The following is a 20,227-nucleotide window of genomic DNA, read 5'->3' on the forward strand; positions in this document are numbered from 1 at the left end:
CTTTTATTTTGCCCTTGGTGTAGCAGGGTGTTTGAAGTGAAACTTTGTGCAAAAAGTTAAAGCACATTGCATAATTTCAAGCACATTCGAATCCATGGCCTTGAATGTTATCCAAGTGTTGCTGGAAAACCCACGGGGAACCTTTTAAAATCATGTTAGTGTCCTTAAGGATCAAAAAATTGTGATCAAAAATATCTTGCCTGAAAATATGTAGATAGTTCAGATCTTTAAAGATTCTGGTCAATTTAGCAATCACTTAAGTGCTGCAGTTCTGAGGTACTTTTGTGCATCTTGCCATGATGCATGCTTAAAATTATGCGTATGCTTCATTGCTTTGTGGATCAGAGAACAAAATGGAAAAAAAATATATATATAGCTAGAGTAGTATAAAATAATACATGCTTAATTCTTTCAGGTGAATAGAATCATATATTCATAAAAACATTAGTTCCAAGGAACCTTTGGAGATTATCTCGTCCAGTATCTCACTCAAAGTGGGATTTATTGCTGCTATCAGATTCCCTTTTTCAGCAGAAGAAACAAGGCTCAAATCAGATGTTTGACTTGCCTCAGTTTCTCAATATCTTTCCAGAATTGAAGAATCCAAAACTGGATGCAATATTTCAGTTCTGGCCTCAGAGTACAGGAGAGCCAGAGCTGTCCTAGATCTACTGAGACATAACCCTGGTAGCCTGTGGGCTACCTGACTTGTTCATAAGTGCAGCGCTTGCCTCGTGCCCCCAGTTAGATGCCTCCTGTAATGCCCAGGTCCTTCACCACTATCTGCTGCTCGGTGAGGTGCCCACCTGCACTGATCAACAGGTTGTGATGGCCCTGCTCCGCAACCCTGCTGGTCTGGCTGAACTTTTGGGGGCTTCCATTTGCTCAACCTTCAGGTTTGGGAAGGTCTCTCTGAACTGAAGGTCTGCAATTCAACAGGTCAACTTCTTCCCCAAAAACATCTTTGGAAAACTGGGCTAACCAATCTTGAAACTATTTATCTGTCCTTTTGTTCTGTCTTCTTCTTTGCTGGTGAAGGGATTAACTTGCAAACCGTGAATGACAGAGGCCACTATCGGATAACAACTGCCCAACAACCACATCTTTCCAACTCCATTTCATACTGCTTTTTATTAGAAAATAATTGGAAGAGTGGTTTGTCCTTCAAAAATCATTACTATATAATTTTGACTCTAGAATTCCTACAGTCATTTAACACAAGGCTTTAGTCAAATGAACAATCTCTTTTCAGGTAACTACGGTATTACCCGTAGCACAGGAATTAAAGGCAGCTTTAAGATGCAGTTGCATGGCAAATGATCTTGCTGAGTTTATAAATGACCATTGCGTTTCAGTGGTACTTAAGATTTCTCTGCATTTATGACATTTTAAAAACATATGTTATTGTTCAATGAAGTGCGTTAATAAAGGTTATTTAAATCTCTACGCATAAGCACATAATAAGCATTCCTATGAAATTTCTTTAATGGCAGTTAATGCAGACAAGTAGTAACCACAGCATAGTTAATCTCAGCAATTCAATATTCACATAAAGCACCAAAATCAGTTACAAAACTTCAGAAAAAAAAAAAAAAGCTAAATGAACTAAAAGAAATAATAATTCAATTCAGTTTTGTATTTGAGACCAGTCTTTGGTGTAATGGATCTGCTTAGAAATATATCTGAGTTAGTTAAGGAACACGAAGAAGGCAAGCTGCAGTTAATGTCTTCATTTTTCTAGTAATATTGCCAACTTCATCATTTGAGTGTGAAGACACAACTTACCCAGAAAAACTGAGATTAGGGCCCATAATGTATTTAGCTCTGCCAACAGTTATTTTAGAAAGTGGTCTCCTGATTCTGAATAATACATACTTTATTTTTATATTAACAGTCCTATTTACTACTTGGCTGGTTAAGGAGGTACCATGACTTAAAGATTATGTATTAAATGCAATCTTAGGTAAGAATTTGAAAGATAAAGAAAACATTACACAGAGAATAACAACATAAAAGACAATAGAACGATGGATAAACTGTAAAGTCATGAAAAGCCATTCTGATACTCTAGCTCAGTCTTCCCAATAACACAGACCATAAAAAGAACATATTTTTGAAAGATACTTTTGAGAACTTCAGGAGACAGAAAATCCAACCCATCTGCCAGCAAGCTGTTTCAACATTTAATTGTTGTTAAATACATGTTTTATTGTAAGATAAAAGAGCAATTGCAAAATGCCAGAAGTCTGAATGTGCACCAAGCAAGCTTGAAAGCTGTTTTGTAGGGACAGCAAAGGGGATTGTAAATTGTGGAACACTGGACATAGCAAAGCTGATGACCAATAAAGCTGATGTCTATTTCTATACTTCCACTTATTTGTGGGTAAAATGTTTGTAGCAAAGTATTAATCATATTAAATATCCTTTCAATTAGGCATATGCATGAAATCAAGAGAGTCAACCTTAACAGATCAATAACAGATCATTATTGCCTTAGCAAGTCCATTTCAAAGCTATCTGCATGCCTTTGATCTTAAAATAACACATTTATATCCTACCTGATAGGTATATCTTGTTATGAAACCATCAGAAACCTCTTGTGATGTCTTTCCTGCTTGAATCCCTTATCAATGAAGCCTTTGAAAACTATCTAACAGGGACTACATGAAAGGTGTTGCATCTGTACCACCACCTCTAATACCTCCACAACAGAAAGATCAGCTTATACGAATGTTTTATGAAACCAACAAAGACCAATATGAATATATTATGGTAAATTCCCCTAGCTTTGTGCGTGGTGCTGTAGTTGTCAGCTTACAGATAGCTGAGACAATTAGCAGGCTCATTCACAGCAGGCAGAGTGGCAAGTGTTAACATGCGAACGCCTTCTTGGGCCATTTAGCATTCGTTACCGAAAAGGCAACTTTTACCCACAAAATGTACCAAATGAGTTGTGACTTTTCTGTATAGTCACAGAAAGAAAAATCTGGGGTTGTTAGTGAATCTCAATTTTAATGATTCTCTATCATTTTAAAAGTCTTCTCGGTATTCCCTATACAGAGTGTTAAACCCCCAAAACAGATAGATCATCATCTGTTGGAAGGGCAAATAGCTGTGTTTGTTCCAGAAATCAACACCCACAACACCTACAAGTCTATCAAATGTATTTGACAACAATTTAGTACTTTGTTAAATGAGACTATGACAAGTTTCAGGCCCAGACACATTTCTCCAGTGATAAGTCCCTGAAAAAAAAAAAAAAAAGTTGTTTGTAGAAGAGATTATGATGCCCTTGTCAACAGCAACATTACAGTACACTGTAATACCAAAAAAATGATACTTCCATCATCTCTTCTGTAATTTTCTGCGGTAATGATTTTTCCTTTCCTCATATTTGGGATACATGCTTGGCAACCAGTTTAGTTACAGGAGGAAAATTAAGTTCTTTGTCACTCTGCACAACTGTATAAAAAACAAATGACAAAAACCCATTTGTCTGTCTGCTGCCTTTTCAGAGCCTCTGAAGTCCTGGGGCTTGGTGAAAGAAGAATTGCCAGGAAGCTCCTCCTGGCCCAGCATCACGAAGCTAAAGCAGAGGCAGCGGAGGATGTGTGGCCTCCAATATGCTGGGCATGTATTACTAACATAGATCTTTTCTACTCTGACACGTCTAGTTTTTAAACACGTATCTGGTGAAACAAAACTCGGAAATATTTACTGATCTTACAGGAACTAACAGCATCCGTGAAATACGCAGAGCCTACCTAGGAGGTTTATTAAAACTTCAGCTTAACCAGATCAGTATAAATGGCTCAGTTACAGAGTCTGTGCACTTCTTGTCATACGTGCTGGTGCCTTCACTCGGCTTCCATTTTCAGAATGGTGTCCTGGTTCCAGTTAGGACAGAGTTAAGTAGCTCATAGTAGCTGGTAGGGTGCTATGTTTTGGATTAGGATGAGAAGAGCGCTGATAACATGCTGATGTTTTAATTGTTGCAGAGCAGTGTTTACACCAGGCCAACGACTTTTCGGCTTCTCGCTCTGTCCTGCCAGCGAGCAGGCTGGGGGTGCAGCAGGAGCTGGGAGGGGACAGACCCAGGACAGCTGACCCAAACTGGCCAAAGGGGTATTCCATACCATCTGACGTCATGCTAAACAATATATAGGGGTGGCTGGCCGGGGTGGGGGGCCGGCTGCTCGGGAATAGGCTGGGCATCGGTCAGCGGGTGGTGAGCAATTGCATTGTGCATCACTTGTTTTCTTACACATTATTATTGTTAATACTATTACCATTATCACTATTATTATTATTATTGTTATTATTATTTTCCTGTCTTAATAAACTGTCTTTATCTCAACTCACAGGCTTCACTTTCCCGTTTCTCTCCCCCATCCCAGAGAGGGAGGGGGGAGGGTGAGCGAACGGCTGTGTGGTGTTTAGCTGCCAGCCGGGTTAAACCACAACAATGGCTTTCCCCTCTGTTTCTGGTAGGTTCTGGCTCAGTTTTCGGGGTGTTCACCTGCAGCAACCCCAGCCCTGCTAAGGTGCCGCGGACATAGAGCTCTGCCCGCTGCTGGAGCTGCTGCCCCAGGGTGGGAAAAGCTCGCCTCACACTAAGGGGTCCTCTGAAAAAAAGTGCTGTAGTTCTTGTCCCTGCTTAGCATTTCGGGAACATGAAGACATTGTGCAGTTACAACAAACAAAATATATTTGGAAGGGGCATAGCAGCAAGAAAATGTTGCCCACGAAAGAAGAAATCAAGTCTGTGTTTCAGCCAGTCCTTGCCATAATTCGGTTTAAATGCAGCCACCAGTGGGTCCCGGGAGAAGCCACCAGCTGAACACCTCTTGCCCCTCACCCTCAGTGGGATCGGGGTGTTAGCAGCAACCTCCTCTTCCTGAAGAAGATGCAACCCACTCAAAACACTTCTGTGAACACCATTCCCCCTCATACAAACTGCCTATATTCTAACCTAATATTCAGTTTCCCTGCACAGCACGTTTTTCAGATTCAAGGTTTTATCAATAATACATTTTGCATCGCATTTCCCAATACATAATAATTGCCTTTAAAAGAAAAAAAATAACACAAAGCTTTACAAAGACAAAGAACTATTATTGGGGTATTTGCATTTAGGCTTACAGTTGAATTTTGTGTGAAATAAAATTATTGTAAATGGTGTTTAACTTGAAAGTGCTGACAGCAATAGCTGCAATAAGAGGCCATAGCACTTCTTAGGAAAGTTAATTTTATATGACTAATTTGTGCTATAGATTATTTTTTCTTTTTCTTAATTTTGCCAGTCACTTGCTTGGGCACATTTCACTTCAATTTTTTTTTCCCCAAACACTTTTTGGTCTAATTACAGTCAATCATATTTAACTTTTTTTTTTTTTCTTAACAATAACTTAGTAATTTTAACTTTAACAATCTGAAAACTGTACACTTGCAGACTATTACACTTTAAGAAAACTTGGCTAACAAGAAAAAAATAGTCACTTTTATAGATGAGCTACAACATCATAAACAACACAGTCTGAATTCCTGGTTTTAAGCTGTCATTGCCGAAGTCTAGTAATGAAGATATTAACACATTCTTTGAGGGGGAAGAACCACAAAAGATGACCCCTAAGCAGCTGGGATGCAAGATTTTGTGCCCTTAACCTAGTCTAAAGATAAGAGGTGGACATGATTCAGCTCTACAACTTCAGTCTATCACCTGAAGGGATCCATCGCCCCAATGTACAACATTCAAAAATCTGTTTTAAAAAACAACTCTCCAGAACGAGGCTCTCTCTATTAAACCTGTATGTGTCACTGATCTCCTATAATATTTGTTCCCATATAAGAGCTAAGGCTCCAGCTGAAGATGGTGAATACTTTCAAAGACCAGAAAGTAAAACCAGAATCGACAATGGTTTGGAGGAGTGCAGAACAGAGCCCATCTAGAAAATCCCTGTTACTCCTGGTGATACAACACAAAACTAGATTATGTAGGCTGGCACTCAGAGCTTAGGATGAATTTCACAAATCTACCTGGTCACAGCAGATATATCTTAATCTTATCTAGGTTCTATGATCTTCCTGTTAGTAAGCATATCTTTGTAAGTTAATTAGTAAGTAAATCCTATTCGTATGCAAATCTTACCAGTAAGATTTCACCAGCAAATCAGAAAGATACATGACATATGAAGCCCCAATGTCTCATGTTAAAAGTAGTTTTTTGGATAAATCATATTGAAAATGAAATATTTAAAAGGCTGATACACAAAAAAATGTTTCTATTGTCACCATCCTATGATCTTCTAACTTGCTGTAGAAAGATAGGTCAGTACTTAAAGAAATAAAAGCTTATTTCAGACTGTATTTTATATAATTTTTTCCATTTCTTGCTCAGTGGGCTTTTATTGAGCTTTATCAATTTCAACAATGACATGGAGCCCTTAGAAATAATATATTACAGAGCTGAAGATGGCAACGTTTACAATTTAGCGTTATTGGAATTTTTCTATATTTTGATGAATGACAGCTTTAATGATTCTGTGCATGGTTTATAGCAGAAAACACAGCAAGGCAGCACCATAATTTTCTGCGTTTTTGAACAATCTGTATCCAAAGAATTCAGAAAATAAGCAAGTTTACTTCACAATCACGCCAAATTTATTTTCTGGGTGAACTCACGAATGTTAAAGCTCAAGTACACGGAGTAAGGTTGCCACGGCAACTGCTTCTGCAAACCAAGACGGGAACGTATTTATGAAAGCGCATTTAAATACCCATATACACATGCCGAGGCACACTGACACTCCACAAACACGTCAGAAGGCAATCAAGCTATTCACCTGTTATCGGGCCTGATCCTGCTCCTGGCAAGGCACGACGACATTTGCTGAAGCCATCCAGCTGCAGCGACCCGGTGCACGACACACAATGCCAAGTGGTTTCTGCATATCGTGGCCATGCACGAACCCTTCGAGCCATTACTCTTGTTTGTAGGACCTCAAGAAGGAAACCTTAATTTGCCATATCATGCAATATTAGAAGATTTAGTGTCACTATAGCTACAGGGAAAGAGTGGAGTGGTAATATGTTTGGTGTCCTTTGACTTTTTTTTTTCTTCCTCTAAATCTCCACTGAAATAAGCTGTCAAGTTTGAGAAATGTCAGAGTTTGGTCATTTGAGTCTGCCTGGAGGTGTAATTTTGCATGGTGTACAATTCCTGTGAATTTATCACAACATGTTATTTCACACATAGTCAACATGGTGTGACATTCAGCATCCTGAACGCGCCAATGTCTACATGCTGAAATGAGTTTATGATTTCTCTTTAAAGCAAAACCCAAGATGCATTAGTTCAGGTCAACAGAGGAATCCCCAGTGGATCCCTGGGAACAAAAAAATCGAAGCAAGCATTCCTTCTCTATGCTTCTGTCTGCACGCACACCTGTTAGGCAGTTCTGCCACAGTTTTGACACAGCCCTTACATACCAGCCAGCGGTGAGTTCAGTGTGGAAACATCATACACTAAAAACTTCCTTGTTCACTTAGCTAAGGATCATTCATTTTGCAAACACATTCAAGACCTATGATGAAGTGAATCTGTATGTAAAGCTCTACACATCAGGAGTATCTATGCTTGCAGTACCTTCACAGGTGAATTTTGTACTTTGGTGTTAGCCCTTCCAGAATTAACTCACGGAAAGCAGCTGGATCTGATGCTCTTCTCTGCCAAGCTCCACCCAGCTATGACCACAGCCCTTGGAGAAGAGAGACAGCTGCCTCCAGGGTATTCGGTTTGTTCACTATTTTGTCTTTGGCCTCTATTTGATGGACTCCCAGTCATCATTACGCACATTTTTCAGCCTTGCTGAGATGGATGAAGATGAGGGTATTACACTGAATTAATTAGAGAAGCCCATTATCCTAAATACCTCAATTCTCAGTTGTCCGTTTCTGACTGCTATAGTCACTTTTGACACCTACAAGTTGACAGATCAACTTTTGTACATGCAAAATTTATCAGACTGCTACTAGACTGAACTCTGAGCAGTTCTTATTAATACTGTGAGTCTGCTCTAACGAACTTAAAGTCATATTTTCTTAAAAAGTAAACACAGTGCTTTATCACAAACAGAGAAGCCTTCAAGAGAGCATAATAAATACTTCACAATGTAAAATAAACATATCATCTCCTTTAGAGGAAAAGGTTTTGAAAAACCTTCTTGATCTTTTAGGGTAGGCCACATTTTGTGCCTATTAACCCTTAAGCTGTTTACACAGTAATATTTGTTTTTCAATTAAAGACATTAACAACTGAAGATAAGCAAAGTGTGAAGTAAGACAAGAACAAAGCTGAAAGAAATATTCTAGAAGCATATACCTTAGTATACTGAGTTAAAGTAAGCAATAAACTGTATAACAGACCCTGATGCTAACAGGTGTTACAGCATTTGCCACCTAAATCCCAAGAATTGTGCGTGAGCAGAAGGACCAATGGTTTGCACTAGTGCAGCTTTACACCATCAGTTAAATGTGTGCTGATGGTCTTTGAGAAGTTGCTGGATACCCATGTTCAGGAACATGTTCTCATACAACATTTCATTCCAACAAAGCAGCGTGAATCAAAAAATGACAAATTGCCGATACCAGAATCCTCAAACAGCAAAAGCCACAGAAGAGCAGCAGTGAATAACCAGTCACTAAGAATACTTTGCGTATCAGCTAACATGTACAATTAGTTCTGCTCTTGAATTTCCTTTGGATAGCAATATTAATCCAAAAAATTTCCAATGACAGCAATGAGAGTAGAATAAGTCCTACCTTCTCTGTGTTCGGAAAAACAAAACAAAAAAAAACCAGAACATTCATTTCACAATAGAACATGTTACAGCTTCTTAAAAAGATGGGATGATGCATCATTTACACCAATTCTCTTAATTCTGGAAAGTTATATGGAAAAGTTGACAGGAGTCCCGGAATCATAGAAACGTTGGCTGGCAGGGCCCTCTGGGGTGCGCGTGGTCCCACCTCCCACTCACAGCGGGACCGCTGCCACGAGCACGCCGAGGCGCCTGGTCCTTATACTGAACTCATCGAGCATGCAACCAGTGCTACAGGGTTCAACAGGAACACAGATTATGCAATTTCTCTCTTTTTCTCTACTGCTGATACATCTGTTTCTTATTAAAAATAACACCACTACGCAAAAATGCAAAAATAAAAATCCTCAAACCTGTGGTAGAACCAGCCTTTAAAATCCATGCAGGCATTTCTGCCTAAAAAATAAACACCGAAAAAAAGACAGAAACGGAAACAGAAACAAAAGCCTTAACACAGAGACGTAACAGCCATGGCATACAAAATTCACTTCCATTAATGAGACAAGGTAGTCCCCAGGCCAGCGCCCTTTGCACGTGAACCGTGGTAATCAGATTGTATGAGCATTTGCCAGAAACTCATGGGATAGCAAGCAACTAGAGCTATATAGCAAGCACAGCAGATTAGCAGTTTGCTAAAAACTGCTTGACTTGTAACCCTTGAAACACACGAATGATGCAGACTTCCTGAACCACTAATAAGTGAAGCATTTCATTTACGTGGTTAGTATTTGCTGCAGCCTTTGACTCAGTTTACATGTCACCAAAATGTGCACAAAATAACCTTCATGGCATCTTTATGTGAGAAAGTAGAGAATAAACAAACAAGTAAGGGCTGTGTCTACTCAGACTTCGTCACACAAACTTCCTGTACAACTTTGCTATTGCTCTCCTACATCTCAAAAAAAAAAAAAAAAAAGCCTTTCAGTAACTTCGGCAGAGTTGGAGCAAGAAGACAGAAATACAAGAATTCCTACCAGGACTCTGCAGCAGCTCAGCAGGCTTGCGTATGAGAATATACCAGTTCTTCAAAGGTTTAACAAGATTGGATCTAGACCCGAGCAAGCAAGCTTTTCCTTTTTAAGAAGCCCTATTAAGTGAACCCTTCAGCCAGGAGGAGGAGGAAAACAAATCAGGACTTCAGCTTTCCTTCATCTGGCAGTAATACATTTAATTGCTTCCTAGCTTGGGCTTTATCTGCTGTGTTTTCCCAGTGACAGGAACAGATGGAAACTCTCCCTACTTGAGACAACCATGTTTTAAAAACACTTGAGAGTTTCAAGGGAATTTCAATGTCATTAGATCTGTAACGCTTTTTATTGACTTTATTCCCAGCCTAATTCTACATCATCTCAATCACCAGTTCTCAAATCACCGTTTGTACAGAGCTAGAAGCCATTAAGAAACCAATGTTCTCAAAAAACAATCCTCAAAACAAAGAGAATCAATAAGCCAATTTCCAAAGGATACAATTTTACAAAAACCAAAAATATTATCTGTAAGTGACTTTGAGTAGCAGTGTAAGAAACATTGCTATTAGTGAGGCTGAATAATATAATAACCTATTAAATTCTGCAAATTCCTATATATTTACACAATGTTAAAAATATATACATATATCAGAATATGAACAATAGCCTCCTTGCCTGACTACTTTTCCACCACAATACTTAGGTTTCTCCTTGAAGGAAGAAGAAAAGACTTCATAGAATAAATGAATTTGTAACCGATCATTATTCACATGCTTCTTCAGTCTTTCAGAAGGCCTCTGAGAAATTGCATCAATTGTTATAGTTATTATTATTAGGTCCCTGGTCTTCTGAGCTTTTCTTTCTCTTATGAAATATCACTAAAGGAACAAAAAGTGTAGAAACAGGGAAACAGATCTACAGCACTATGCATATTTCCTTCAACTTCAGAAGTGGAAAACTAATTTTTAGTTTCCCCAGAAACGTCATTCAAAACTGAACATCCCTAGCTTTATTTTACATGTCAATTATTCCTCTTATAAATAAAAATGTGCATTTGGATGAAATATTTTTTTTTCCTAGTGGAAATGTTTCCCCTCATAAAACAACTTAATCAGCTTTATTTATACATGACCTAATTTCAAGCTCAGAAAAAAGTGATGTCAAAAGATGCCCATTAGCTTCCATGGAAGGAGGATCAGGCCATGCTATTTAAAAAAGCAGAAGTGTTCTCTTCATTTAGGCTGGTTTTTGCAGTGAACTGTCTTCCACTGAGCTTCATACTACAAAGTTTTCCGTGATTTACATCAAGGAGAGAGAGGCAAATCAGTCTCAAGTGAAAAGTCACCCAAGCTAATGAAAAATTTAAAATGACTAAATTTATAATTAAGATGAAGCAAGAACTCACATTAGAAAGTAGTTTGTATATTAAGAAAAATTCAAGAGCAAAACGTTGAATGCTCTTTTTTTTTTTCTCCAGTAGTGTGTACACACTATTCCCTTTATTTTAGATACACAGGCATACCTATAATTTCTGTATGTATTAAAGGTATTAAGAAACACTCTGAGCTATTTTAAGTACAGCTCATGGCTTTCATAATTTATTGATGAACAAGGACATTATTAAAAATAAAAGACCTTCAATAGCACTTAAACGTAACACTGTTTTGAGACTAAATGTCAGACAAAAGGCATGCAAATGTAAAACTCAGTAAGTCATTAACCACTGCTTCATCACCGAATATTGACACCACCGAAATACAGCCTGAAACAACTAGGTTTATACCAATAATGCAAACAAAATCATTACAATTACAGTACTTTTCACATATATTTGTTACATTACTTAATATTTTATTTCTTCTCTTTAAAAACACATCAAAGCTACAACTCAGCTTAATTTAACTGAATAAAGATTCGAAGACTAACTTCACAGCTATCTACTCCAAAATGCATGGTCAGAATCTACTTGAACAAAAACTGTCAGTACCATTACCTATCTTCATAATTTTGCCAAAAAAGTCCCAAATATAAATGTTACGGTCACATCAAAAGCCTACCACACTGAATATAAAGACAATAACCCCAAAGCAACCGTTATGTCACATCACCATGCAAATAATGTGTAAGCTGTCCGTAAACCTGTTCAGACCTGTAATCCATTTTTGTTTTTCCTTTGCTTTTACATCTTGGAAATAATTAAGCCTCCAGTTTAGCCAATTAAAGACTGCATGCCATTACAAAACTATCCTGGATTTTTTTCTTCCACTGCTAAACTTAGTCGAAAATAATTGCAGCGAATGAAATTATCTACCACAGTTACCATCTGGGACATGAAAGTAAATATTTCAATTATTCCCATTGTAATTTGGGACCCACAAAGACCAGTATTTGGGCTACATATGGAATTTATTTTTATGGATTAATGTCAAAACAGGCAGATGCGACACTTCAAAAGATGGTTGGCTAAATGCCCGTAAGCTTTGTTACCTAGAGCAGACTACCACAAAGAGCTGGAAAATGGGAATTTACATCCAGGCTGGTTGTTAAGCTGCTGGGTGATCTCAAATACTAAATCAGATAAAAGACATTGACCTCTGTTCTAAAAGCATTTTTGTAGTTATCATTGAAATGAAGAGATGACTCTCTCATTATAGATGTAGATTATCAAAAAACTCCTGACAGTTTTAATGACTGCATACGGAACTTTGTGTGTGGGAAAGGAGAACACTTCACTTCAGGCACTATTACTGAGTGGGTACCTGTAAGTACACATCTAACATTAGGCATTAAAGTTAAAAGGTGCTTGTCCTCCATAGTGATATCTCAGCAAAGAGGAAAGGAGGACTGCCATCTATTAAATTAATGAGAATCCGAAAAATAAATATAAAGGGTATGAAATATAGAGAGGGTATTAACTTCAGAGTTTTTGAATACAGCACTGAAGGAAGGGGCTCGATGGCTTTGAAAACAGCATCCGTTTTATCAAGGTCAAAATGACTGCAAAATGAGCAAGAAATTGCACGTGTTACATAACAGAGTACTGTGAGCAAAAACCTCTTACGGCACCATCACAACTTAGATTATTCATACAGCCAAAGAAAAAACAGAATTAATTGTCACTTAATGAGCCAATTAAGAATTTCCAGTTTGGGTCTACGGTCCAAGATTAATAATGTTTCCTCCACAGGTTGCCCGATCTATGAAATTCCTAGCCCACGTATGTTTGAGATGATCATGTTTTGGTTTTGACATATAACAAACTCCACCTGTGCACTGCTGGGGCTCCTTAACTCTTGACAGTATTAAAGGAAATTAGTACGCTCTGTTTCTCTGAGCCATACACTAAGTCCAGCAGAATTGACCCAGCAATAATTTTCCATCATGCATCACGGCTTTTATTATTAACAACTGAAAGTGTTTTCTGTTTTGTTCGTTTAAACTAATAAGACTATCCTCACCAAGACTTTTCACTATTTACTTTCTTAATTTTAATGAAAAATGAAGACTGATTCTGGCCTGAGACGAGATGTAACTTAAGACCAAAGTCTTAGTCTATTGGCAACACATGCGACATTTTGCAAGCAGCGAGTACTCAGTCAATTAACAAGTATCCAGTTTCCTTGTAAGGTAGGCTGGTATTACAGCAATACCCCTATAAACCATAATCCACTCAGCAACAGATCTGGAACCAATAGAGGTTTCCAAAGACCTTCATGAACAGCTCTCTACAGACATACAATTAACCACCACCCACACTACAGCTGGGGAGTGTGCTCTTCTATTACTTCACTGGAGACAGATTTTACTTCTCATGTTCCTCTTCCATGCAGATTTCATATCTGTATTTTTTTCCTCTATACTGAAGTCATGCACTTCTTTTTGTTGGACAACATGCTTGCCTGTATGCCTCTGAAACATTTACCCACAGGCATGAACTTGAACGTGCCTTCATCCTAGAAGGTATATTTTATTTTTAAAACTATAAAAACCTCCACACTACGTTTTGAAAGAAAATAATTAGATTCATACAGAATATGCTTACTTACACCCAGAAAAGTCAAGACTGACTGCTTGGAGGGTGTGAGATGCTCAGTCCATCTGCTGAGTACATTTGCTGCTTTTTTGGCACTTCCTTGAAACCATGAAGTGTACATACACAGGTTAGAAATGGCTCACAAACATGTAAGCAGATGGTGATACTGCAGGTAATAATTTAATTACGCAACTCCTAGAACATGAACAAAGTATTCCAAACACGAGCAAATATAATTCATGATCCAAAGAAAAGAAAGAAGGATGGAATAAGCAATGTCCAGTCTAAGTTTTTAAATGCAGTGTAATAGTTTTTGTTGAACTTGCAATGATTTTCCACATATCTACTCTGTAGTTTGAAGCAGCAATAAACAAGAAGCTTTATACCACTTTATTCCTATCACAACATTTCAGATATCAAAAAAAAAAAATAGCAGCATAAACTACAAGTTATCTAAGACAAGAAAATAACTATAATTATGTAACTGAACAGGAAAATTTATCATTAGTTCTACAGGTACAACGAGGTCAGAAATACGTATGCTCAAGATACGACCTTGAATCAGAAAAGACCACTGATACTGCTGAAGTGTGAAAGCATTAAAGAAACGTTAGTCTTCTTAATTCTTCATTTATGCAGAAGCATAAATGATACAAAATCATATTGCAGAAGCATGATACAAGCATGATACCAGAGATAAATAAGAAACAGATGCAAATAAGAGAATGAAATAAGATTAGATTGTGTTGGTCTACTTAACATACTGCATACGCAAAGGAAAGCTGAAGGAGAAAAAGGGATCTCTCAAATGTTATAGCAACTTCAGAGTTTCAGAAAACAAACCGCTAATTCAAAAAAAGTCAAAGATGCTGAGATAAAATACATACGGTTTGACTGGCAATATGCTAAGTCAGTGGAAGTCATCTTAGGTTAAGGGTTTGGAATTATGTCACAGATGAATCAGCCTTTGCATTATGTGCAGAAACTGAAGCATAAATGTGTAAGAAAGTAAATGCAAATGAATCTGAATATTCAGGGAACTGTCACTGTGAGACTCAGATAGCATGTCCCAATCACTGCTGGCTTTATGTTACGTGTTCTACTAAGACATTACAATACACACAAAAAAAGGGGTGGAGGATAGCATAGAATAAATGGTTGTGAAATGTTTATCCCACAATAATACAAACATACACATAGTATTCACATTTTGTAATAAAACAGTTTTGTTTTATGTAAAGGTCAAGTAGTTTCAAGGGCCATTATATGTAAACCATAATTTTATTTATTTTAACTTTTTTTTTTTTTTTTACTAATTACTACTAATACTATGTACAGAGACATACATTTATCTATGAAACAAAGTCACTAATTGAATCCTGACTAAAAATGCCATAACTAGTTGCGTGATTCGAAGAAAAAAAAGCAGTCTTATGATTTACATAGCTCAACATGCCAAGTTTCATTGCATTACTTTTGGTCAGTTCCATTTCTCGGCAAACTCCAAAACATAAATGGATTATAAAAATTGAGTTTGTGATTGTGGAATACATCAATATATCAAATATTGATGTATTCATTTGAATATCAAATGAAACATATTTTGTTATTTAATGTTAAATTTCATAAACCAAGAAGATAACTTATCTTGAAGTTGTGCACCCAATCAGTTCCAGCTTGGGCTCTGCTTCTCTTTTTTAATACACAGAAGAAAAACAGCAGCACAGTGGACTGGAGCGTCGCCTTGCCTTTGCGACACTATTTTTTTTTTCTAGTTTTTATTGTATATGCAAATGGCACAAAAGAAGTGGGGTAAAGAAGTATTTACAACTGTTTCCTTTAATTTCATTTTCTGATTCTTACAATTTGTTCCCCTGTAAGTTAAAACAAACAAACAAAAAAAAAGCATCATCACAAAAGGTCACTTTGATGTAGAAACATCAAAATGCCCAGAGGTATTCCAGGCAGGTTTATGACTTATAGCCTGAAATGCTAGATAAACTGAGAAAAATATGTTAAGATAAACCTCACAATGAAAACAATATATAATTTCCATATATTATTTTTTTTTACGCCTGTGACTTGAAAAGGAAGGCAGTGAACATCAAATTTTAATAAATATGACATACTAGTTCAGAGTATAATGATGCATTGGCCACATAAGACAATTAGCTTTTTTTTTAATTGAATGCTGCTTAATGAACCTTTAAGTTACCTTTCAATGCTGTCTACAACGGAGTGTTGTGAAAAGACAAGAGTCTGAAGTCAGAGAGTCTAATTAGAACCCTCTGCATGTCCTGCTGCATCTGTGCTGTGCTTTGTTTTTTAAAAAGAATGTCTGATACTTTGTGCATAAATTATTCAATTTACTGAAGTACACACAAATTTATATACAACTATATGCATACATTGTCAATAACTATATACCAGATAATTTGTATTTATTCCGTATATGCTTAAAAAGCTGAAAATTGCTGAACTATTTTTGTGGCAACAAATTCCTTATTCGGACATGATATTGACAGTAACAGCTGTTAGGTTTAAGTATTTAGTGCCGATATATATTTCGTTTCTGATTATTACAATGACCCTGAACAGACTTAAAGCTGCTGTAGCCGGACAACATATATATATATATGAATATGAATATAGGTAGTTGTGGCAAATACAGATATCCAACAGGACACACGGACCTCCTAGCACGAGGCCACACCATTTATTTGTGAGGAGCCTCTGCCCAGTGGAGCCACATTACTGGCAGCAAGGACTGTCCCTCATGCGGCCCAAAGAAGAGCAGCACTGGGGCTGATGGCATCTTTGCTCCCCTGGCTGCAATACCAGCCTCAACGCCGCCTCGTTGCAGCTGGAGGCCAAAATGAGCTAACATGCCCATGAAAGCAAGTGAAAAGTAAATCAAGAGCCGGCTGATGTATTTTTCCACCTTCAGCACTGACAGATCCAATACAAATGAAGGTCCCAGTGTTTTCTGATGAATTTCACCATCCTAAAGTTATTTCAGGAAAGTGAATAGCAGTAAGTAGGAACAAGAAAGCCCAAAGGTAAAAACTCCATCAGTGAATGAATTGGTAATGAAGTGGTAATGCTACCCCTAAACCAAGAAAATAAACAATATCTAAAAAGCAATTCCTATTACCTCCAAGTCTAAAGTCTCTCTCCAATGCCTCCTATACCTTTAGCAGACGACTGATGCCATTCAGCCTGCCAGTTTTCTCCCTTTCTCCCCATTGGCAATAGCCCGAGCGCCTGTTACTCCGACAAACGAGATGCTTGCTGTCTCCCTATGGAGGAATGGTGAGGCAATGGAGTGGGTTACACCCACTCATCACTTCGTTCCCACTCTAGGTTTTATCACATGCTGTGTAAGCTTTGCAAGTGAAAGCTGGCCGCGTTTAAACTGAAGGAAGCGATGGAGCAGATTCTAATGTAGCCTGTAGGCTTTACACACACACAATGAAATGGCATCACCAAGGTTTCAAAAACTATTTGGATAAAGCACTCAAGTGCCATGACTATATTTCTCATGGCAAAACAAGAAGATGCACCATGATTACATTGGAAGTAGTAGCAGCTGGAGGCTGTTTGGAACAGGTAAGATCTGCCTTCTTTCAAAATAAGATAACAAAAGTTGAGAAAAAAATATTTTGTGAAAAGATGAAAATAATAAACAGGCTTCTTTTTAAAGACAACATTATTCGTAATTCTGTCGTGTTGTTTCTTAGTCCCTGAATGCTGAAGATCCCTACAGAGCACGAGGGGACAAACTCATGCCTGGTGCGGGCCCAGCGGCGCGGCCTGCTGCCTGATGCCGGCGGAGCTCCCGTCCGAAACGCTAATTGCATTTTAAATGATGCCTAGTTGATCGATGTGTCTCTTCTGATTTACTGTATCTTCACTAAGCCAAAGAAGTGTAAGTTAAACACGCGGAAGAGCATAATGTGTCAACCAGAAGATTAGTTTTACAATCTATATGTTGAAGTGAATAAATTGTACTTTCATTAGCAGAAGTAGGCCATATGCTGAAAAAGTCATTGGATTCGCTTCACTGGTGAACTAGAGCAACAATGTACAATTAGAAAGCCTCAGCGGTTCAAAAGTCTTTAAAGGCAGGTCCAGTGGTTATACGATGAATTTTTAATGATATTGTTACCATCTGGGAGATTCACTTTAAGTGCCAAATGGGTTCCCTGAGCTAAAATATTAGGTTTAACAAAATCTATACATCTACCAGGTGTCCAGTATTTGTGTTTAAGATATTAAAAGGTTTATGAGAATAAGCTATCATTACTTGTGCCTATTCTTTCTCCAGCGCTTTTTATGGTCCTGCAATACATTTGGAAACAGTAGGAAACATTTGCAGACATGAGATTTTTTTTTATCGAAGACGTTAGAAGGCCTAAAAGCTTTCTGTTAGCAATAATCATACACATAACCATTAGGAAAAAAATTAAGCTTTTTATCTGAATTGCATTATATAATCTCTCTTCCTCTGGAAAAGAATAAATAAAAAAAATAATCAAGGTTTCTGATAATCTCCATTTCTGAAATTTTTGTTGACAGGTTAACAGAGTTTCCTCTCAGGAACCCATCCTTGTGGGGATTGTTTCTGATACTGAAACACAAGATCAACTTTTTTGTAAATCTTCATAATTTTAAAAAAATGTAAAGGAGCAAAGTCACATAAGACTTAAACAGCTGCTGTTAAACATATGACCCAACATTCAAATTTTATGCATGCACAAAATAAAATGTCATACTTGGTTTTGTTTCTTTAACATTTTTGAGAAGGAACATAAACTATGCTTTTCAAATTTCAGCATGAATTTTTACTTGGTTACACAAGTACAATAACAATGCTGAAACTTTATATAGGGATTCTGTGACAATTCAGAATGGTATTTAAACGTCAGCTTACAAATATCTTTGTATTTGAAATTTAAGGCCTATGTACAATTATAAGATTTAAAAAAAACTGTAACATTACTGCAGAGAACCATGTTTTTTAAACAGCTGATTGTATTGTGAAAATGCTTTTCTCTACAGTGATGTGAACATTTCTAGAATTTTGATTAAAAAATTAAAGAGTGCAGCTACTAAACTGTATTTTTCTATTGTATTTCTACTTCATCTGGAATTATATCACCACTGCAAGGTTGAAGAAGTCATCAAGCACACCTCTGGTTCCCACTTCTAGTAGTAGGATCTTATCCTATGAGTATAGGCCTCATAATAGAAGGAAAAAAATTACTAAAACACAAATCTCATCAGATAAGCAGAGCAAGACAGCTAAATTTGATTGGTTGTTATTCAAAAAAAAGGGGGGGGGGCGGTAACTTCTAAAACCAACACGTTTATTGAAACGCACAAGTCTGCTTCCTTGACCCAAAGCATATTGTGTGATTCACGCTCAATGGGGCAGCTCCAAGCAAGATGGGAAATCAACCGAGCCAAACCTGTGACTCAGAGAGTGCTAAATCAGGACTGATTAAGAATAAAAATCTTAAAGCTGGGGTTTCTCAAAAAATAACCACAACACACTAAAAACACCTTCGGAATTTAATGTTAAAAACAATAGTAGATAGTATCATTAGCATTCAGTCAGACCTGTATGTCTAACATGGACCTGGTCTCACATTCTTATTTAAAATAACTACTGTTTCAAGCACAGCATCTTCTGTTCCTGCAACACACAACCTCGCGCAAATCTCATAGGGCAATTTTGGCCCCTCTCTCCCCTCTATAAAAGCCATTGGAAAGCAGTTGATACCCATTATTAGATCAGATTCCACCCCCATCCCTCTTTTTTAAAAGCATGCAAATGCTTACACAATTTACATTTTAGAATAGATGTACAGTTTCCAGTCAGCAAACAAAAGTTTTTCACAGACAAAATGACACCTGTGCCATTTATGAAGAAATGTATCTTACATAGCTGAAGGGAAATAACAAAAATACTTCAACTGTGTTATTCCTACTTTATCGAAAGCATTAAGAATTAAAGCACAGATTCACAGTACTAAAGACAGAATAAAGGACTGAAAGATTATTATTCTAAAGGTCACATTATCTTAACAAAGTGCCGCTTTTTGACAGTGTGACATTGATATTGAAGTAATATGTGCCATTTAACAGAAAGTGCTCTATGACATCCATGCCCTCTGCACTCTAACAAAGAAATTAGTGATCTTCAAAGGTCACGCAGACTGTGCTACTTTTTGCCAATGGCAGTAGATATCTAAGAAAAGTCTTGATCTCTTGCATGGCAGCAGGCTATTATATTTTGTTACAGATTAGGATTTTAAAAATACATATATATCTCCACTTGGGCC

At 37.4% G+C, this 20,227-nt stretch overlaps 1 protein-coding gene across 13 annotated transcripts in view; it reads right to left on the reverse strand.

Moving 5' to 3' along the window:
• NAALADL2 (N-acetylated alpha-linked acidic dipeptidase like 2) overlaps window positions 1-20,227 on the reverse strand; it is a 439,850-nt gene that overhangs the window by 240,529 nt on the left and 179,094 nt on the right. Inside the window, exon 1 of one of the 13 annotated variants that reach the window (XM_067002000.1) lies at window positions 9,854-9,982. The exons of the other annotated variants lie outside the window; for them this stretch is intronic. The gene's annotated coding sequence lies outside the window, so the exon portion shown is untranslated. Of the gene's footprint in view, window positions 1-9,853; window positions 9,983-20,227 lie in introns of those variants that run through there. 13 annotated transcript variants of the gene reach the window in all.

This window comes from Anser cygnoides, chromosome 9 (assembly GCF_040182565.1).
Source record: "Anser cygnoides isolate HZ-2024a breed goose chromosome 9, Taihu_goose_T2T_genome, whole genome shotgun sequence".
In the NCBI taxonomy this organism is placed as follows: Eukaryota; Metazoa; Chordata; class Aves; order Anseriformes; family Anatidae; genus Anser; species Anser cygnoides.